This window comes from Gopherus flavomarginatus, chromosome 2 (genome assembly GCF_025201925.1).
Source record: "Gopherus flavomarginatus isolate rGopFla2 chromosome 2, rGopFla2.mat.asm, whole genome shotgun sequence".
Lineage (NCBI taxonomy): Eukaryota > Metazoa > Chordata > Testudines > Testudinidae > Gopherus > Gopherus flavomarginatus.
Genome location: NC_066618.1, coordinates 78,035,933 through 78,042,470, shown reverse-complemented (window position 1 = coordinate 78,042,470; position 6,538 = coordinate 78,035,933).

Below are 6,538 nucleotides of genomic sequence, written 5' to 3'. Positions count from 1 at the left end.
CCGTGGATGTTCCAGAGAGTGGGTGGCGTCCACAGGGACAGGGGAAGCTGCGAGCCGATAATTCCAACTTTTAGAGGCACTCGGAGGCGCCAGGGACCAAGTGGAGTTGGCATGAATCAGACTACAATGCCGGCTACCACTTAGGTGGCTGCACATACAACACAAGCTGCACAAACCACATCCTGCATACAAGCTCAAAATCTCAATAAGGCCAATGCACAAGCCCGGGACAAGATGTGCTGCCCAACCACAGAGGGATGTGAGCCAGGACCACAGCCAAGAATTTCCGTCTTGCTGGCCAATGCCCTTCGCTAAATGGCGCAAATCTTGCAACTCCGCTTCTATATCGGCGTTAGCATTTGTAACATTAAAACAACACAAACCGGCAAAATTTTTGCATGAATGCCCATGCCACAATAACAAATAATTAACAGCTAAGCGATTTTGCAACATACTCTGATGCACTTCACCTAATTCCTGCGCCAACAAAGCTAAAACCGTGGAGGTTAAATTAATGGACTTGGCAACAGCACAGGCCAGGTGGCCAACGGCATGATAATTATGCGCAACCATGCCGGGGATGCCCACCAGGGAAAACAATAAAGCTGCCGCCCTCCCTTGGAATAGAGGGCCACTTTAGCTTTACAGGTAGAGTCCAAGGGAATGGTGCTTCGTCGGCAGCGAACATGGTCTACCTGGGGGTGTTGGACCATTAGGGGTGTTACGCGGCCAATGGTGCATGGTTCCCTGTTGCTATTGGCCGGGATATACGTATACGCTACCCGCCCATACAACAAAAACCATCCGGCGGGCAACTTACAATGACCCATAGCAAAGGTAATTTTAATTTTATTCTGGCACCTTAACTTTTTATTTGTAAGATTTACTTTAGCTCGTGTGGCATTTTTAAAATACACACAGGTATTAGCTGGGGTAACATTCGCCAGGCAAAAGGGATACATGCTGGCATCACATGCAGCTTTCGCAGTGCACAACACGTACAGGTCTTTATACGTTATGCGCTTTGAGCTTGTATACTGAGTGGTGTGTGGCTGCAGCGAAGCCGGGGTAGCACTGACACCAATAAAACAAGTTTCCATTACAGCTCCTACAGCATGCACCTTGGGGAGACAAAAAGATGTTGCATTAATGGCCGTCTGAGCCAGTACCACCCATGCATTGGTGGGAGGGCTCATCGCCGGGACCGCCATGCTTCTCACAAGGAGCTCCGTGAAAGTCGCGATAGCGAGGCCATGCGCGGGCCTTCGTCCCCCTCCGGTAGTACAACAGCCCAGCCTTTTTCCGTCGCCAGGACTACGGCTGCTCGCGGCTTTTGCTGCGGTAAGGTTCACCAAACACTTTTCAGGACATGCCATTTTGAGTCACTCGAAGCGTAGCTCATGAGGTTTGTGGGAGGTAAGGGGATACGTTTACACAGGGCCTTCCCTCGCTCCCACTGCAGTGCCCGGCACTTTCGTTGGTACAGGAAAGCAGCGCAAAAGAGTGCTCTGCGCTCAGCCAGTACAGGGGGTAAAACCTGAGACCCTCTCTTACTGGCAAGACGCAAAACAAGCAAGGGGGCTCGCAGCCTAGCTGTGCTTGGGCGGCCCAAGGGGACACGGTCTGTTCCGTTTGCAAGGTGGTGGGGTGTATGGCATAAAGAGTCACCACCCCTTGGGCTGCATCAAGGACCCCGGGGGTATGCTTCAGGTCTACCCGCAACTGTACCGGTACTTGGGGAGGAGTGGTGAGGCGTTGTAAGGGTGTCTGGCCTCCCCCCAAGTACCGGTTGTTTAAGAGCCAGACGGCCTGCTCCAGCACCCCCGACCAGCACCGCAGGGTGTGGGTGGGTGTGAGACGGCGGATCTGGTCTTTTAGCAATCCGTTAAGACGCTCTATGAGGCCGCTTGCGGTTGGTGTATAGGGGAGGTGGAAGTGCCAATCTATGGCTACGTCGGCGGCCCAGGTTCTGACTGCTTGGGCCGTAAAGTGGGTCCCCTGGTCGCTCTGTACAGTCCGGGGGGTCCCGTACCGGGAGCACAGCTGCTGCAAGGCTGTCAGCGTGACTGTGGGTGCTGCGGTGGTGTTTGGATGCACGAACAGTAGCCCAGTATAAGTATCTACTGCTGTAAAAACATATTGCCAGCGCCGCTCGGGCGGCACGGGGCCTATGTAGTCGACCTGCCAATCCTGACAGGGACCCATGGCGCGGTGGATGCAACTGGCTGGCTCCGGCAAGGCAATCGGTGCTAGCCAGGAACAGATCGGGCAGTCTGCCCGAGCCGTACGGCAGGCTGATAAGGGCAGGGCCGTGCCTTGCCGTAGGGCCGCACACTGCGTGGCACGCGCTGCCCGGTGGCCTCCCTCCATGTGGTAGCGCTCGGCCAGTTGGACGACCTCCTCCCGGGCCAAGTCATCCGCGGCCGCATTCCACCGGGCCTCGTCGGTTTGGGCTTTGGTATGGGCATCTACATGCCGCATGGCCAAGGGGGCCTGTCGGGCATAAGAAAGGAGTTGCTGCCACAAGGCGGTTCCCCATAGGGGTCGGCCCGCCAGTTCCCATCCCTTGGCCTCCCAAGCGGTCACCCAGGCTCGGAGGCCCTTGTACACAACCCAACTGTTTGTATACAGGTATGCCCGGGGTGGGGAATCTGCAATCGCAAGAGTGGCTGCCCTTAGCTCCGCCCACTGGCTGGAGCCGGCGGTGCCCCAGGCCATTGCCACTACGTCCGCGTAGGGGGCTTATGCTTATGCTACTGCCCTCCATTGCCGAGTACCGTGGGCGGTGTACGCCGCCGGTTCATCCGTGAACCAAGCATATCCTCGGTCTTCTGCAGGCAATTGGTCCACGGGGGGGGGCCTTTCCCACTGGGGAGGCGGGCACAGGCTCTTCCACCGGTTGCAATTTGTCCGTGAGAGAGGGTGCATGCTCAAAGGTAACCAGCCCCAACAATACAGCATGGGGGGTAGAGATGGAGGGTCGGCCGAGTAGCATACGCTGCTGCAAGTAACGCTTCCACTTAAAGTGGGTGGCATTCTGAGCGACCCCAGTCTGCGTCTGGGCAGGGTCCTCCCTCACCCAACGCCCTAGGGGAATGTGCGTGCGGACCACCACGGGTGTAGGACCCGTAACGCGCTCGGTGTCCTGCAACGCCCACACCACCGCCAGGATTTGCTTTTCTAATGGTGTGTAGCTGGGCTCCGCCCTCTTCAGCGCTCGAGACCAGAAGCCAATGGGTTCTTTCTGTTGGCTCCCGACTGTTTGCCAGAGTCCCCAGGAGCCCACATCTGCCACCGTGGTGACCTCCAACTCAAAGGGGACCCCCAGCTGTGGGGCGTGAAGCTGGGCATGTGTAAGCAGGGCGTCTTTGCGCACTAGTGCATGCAAAGGCCGCATTAAAAAGGCCAAATGGGGAATGAAGGCGTGCCAAAACCCCAGCAAGCCAAGAAACGCCTGTAGCTCCTTTTTGGTTTGCAGTGTGGGGCAGCTCTGTATGGTTTGGCGTACCTTCTGGGGGATTTGGCACTTCGGCCCCGCCCACAGGATGCCCAAGAAGACTACGGTTTGGGCCGGCCCTTGTATCTTCTTAGGATTCACTGCCCAGCCCCTCGCCTCCAGGCCCTCCACGGCAGCATGCAGGGCGTCCGCCACCGCATCGCGGGAGGGGCCAGAGATCATGACGTTGTCGATATAGTGATAGTGGCGGGTCTGGGGTGGCCACTGGACTTGGGCCAAATCGGCACTGACCAACTGGTGGCATATAGTTGGGGAATGCTTCCAGCCCTGCGGCAGCACACAAAAGGTGTACTGCCGCGCTTGCCAGGAGAATGCAAACTGCTCCTGGCAGCTCGGGGCGATGGCTATGGAGAAAAAGGCATTAGTCAAATCCAACACAGCATGCCACAGCTGGGCTGCGGCCGCGACGTGCTCGACCAAGGTAACCATGTCGGGCACTACGGCCGTCAGCGGGGGGGTCACCTTGTTTAATTCCCGGTAGTTTACTGTTATGTGCCACGTCCCGTCGGGCTTCCACACCGGCCAGATGGGGCTGTTATAGGGACTTAAGGTGGGCCGGATTATCTGGGCTTCCAACAATGCATTAATCGTTTGGGTTATTTTTTTTTTCCCCCGGCAGGTGATATTGCTTTTTGGAGACTATGGCTGTTGGGAGGGGCAACACTACTGGCTCCCAACACGGGGTGCCCCGCAGGATCGTCAGTGTCCGCACCTCCCGCCCCCGCGCCGCGCTTACATACCGGGGGTGACCAAATGCAAACAGGCCATATTGCATATCCACCGAGCGACCCCGTAGGACGTCGATGCCCAGAATATACTCCCCAATGGCCGCTGCTAGGACCGTGGCCTGGAATGGAGGGGCTTTCCCCAGGGTCAAGGTAACTGCGACCTCGTACGCAGGGGTCTCCGCACCCCCCAGGCCCCTCACCAGTGCGGCCTTGCCCTGAGTCTGTGCAGAATGCAAGATCGTGTCTTCGGCACCAGTATCCAGGAGGGCCAACACGTGTTGCACTCCTCCCCTCGGCCAGTGGATCCCTAAGGGTACATAGGGGCGTTGGTCCCCCGCCTCCCTCCCGTAGTGGCTGCCACCACACACGGAGCGGAGGACCCGCCACGCCCTCAGTAGGAGCGGGGCAGCTGCCACTCCGCAGGCGGAGCGGAGGGCTCTGCGGGCTTGCTTTGCTCCACACTTTTCTCCCCTTTGGGACCCATGCTTTTCTTAGCGGCGGGTAGCTGCATCCAGCGTTTATACAATTTGACCGTCGGCTGCCCGTCGATGTCTTCTCGAGGGACTTCCGCCTGTAAAAGATCTGACCACAAGACTTTTTGCGGCACTCGTATTTCTCCCTTCTCCAGCCCCTTCCCGGCCTGTCCTTTGCTCTGCTGGCCCTTTGCGGCTCGGACGGCCTTAGGCCAGGCCCCGGCAAAGGTGGTCCCCAATTGCATGAGAGTAGCTGCTAATTTTCCAACCCACCCATCTGCCGCCATGACTACTGCAAGGAGCGAGGGCTTCAGCTCGTCTCGAGCTGTGCGTATAAAGGCAGCCTTCGTCGACTTTGATACTAGCATGTCGTCGGGCCCCTCAGTGCCCCCTGTCGATACAGCCCAAGCCATCCCTAGCTGCCGCAGCGCCTGTATCCCCTCAGAGATAGTTTTCCAGGGGCTCACCAGTGCCTCCAGCTCACCCACTGAGGGGTAGGCCGCCCCTACGGCCTCAGCCAGCCACCTATATAGGGATGGTGACTCCGGTTGCCCCTCTGCAGGGGGACCGAGAGTGGACATCTCCGCTCGTACCTGTGCATCTTGTGCCATGACCCCCAACTGCCGCAGTTCATAATACAAGAGCAGCACCGTGTTTCCTGCGTTGTCCCAGACTCAAACCAGCCAGCTCAAGGGCTCAGGCCCTCAGGCAGGGCTGAGCAATAACAATAGGCCTAAGCCTCCTCAGGCCTGGGAGAGGGGAGTCTGCTACCTACGAGTTGGGTGGCAGTGGGGACGCAGGCCCTCCCACTCCACTGCGTCCCAGCCCAGGGCCCTAGCAGTGGCTGAAGACTCGCTGCTTAGTCAGTGGGGATTCTGGCTACAACACATCGACCTGGGCTCTGGCAGGGCTGCAGCCAGACTGGGGTCGGCTGCCCCTAGGCTACTTCCAGACTCTCCCTCGGGTCGTACGTGGATCCAGGTGTTGTCCTCTGAGGGGTCCAGGACCATGGGTTCTTCGGGGCAGTGGGCGGTTGGCAGGCCCAGCAGCGCCTCCGGGTAGCAAGGGCAGGGCAGGCCTGGCCAGTCCTAGTGGCTGTCTTGGGCCGTTTTGGGCGTCGTGGGCTAGGCTAGAGACGTCTGGTCTCTTTGGTGGCTGGGGCCTTAGTGAACTCTGAGGGTGAGCCTTTATACTTACGGGTCACCGCCTGACCCTCTGATGGGCAGGCTCAGAGCTCCCTATCTCCACCCACTCCGGCCTCCGGATGGGCTCTTCCCCCTCCAGGGTGGCGGGGAGCCACCTGGCTCACTAATACCAATAGAATATTTCTTTCTTGATAAAGAGTGAGAGACAAAAGCAGATGAGCTGCCCCTCCTATGATCTCATTACAGCAGCAAAAATATTGCTGTTGGATTAAGTTCATAGTCGCCTTAAGATTTTCCAGATTCAGTCAATGAAGGTTTCAGTTGTGAGACTGACCTTGACATATATATGTGATATTCAATTCCTGGGATGTTTTATTCAATTCCTGGTACTGCTCATTCAGACAATTTCAACTGATGTCCATAAGTGTTCATAGACTGAACAATTAACTACAACTGCTGACTACTGGCAATGTAGCTGTCATAAACAGATAGTTAAGGGTTAATGTCTCTTTTACCTGTAAAGGGTTAACAAACAGGGACCCAAACACCTGACCAGAGGACCAATCAGGAAAAGAGATACTTTCAAATGTAGGTGGAGGGAAGCCTTTGTTTGTGGGTTTTGGGTTTGTGTGTTGTTCTCTCTGGATCCTGGACGGGACTAGAGGTGCAACCAGG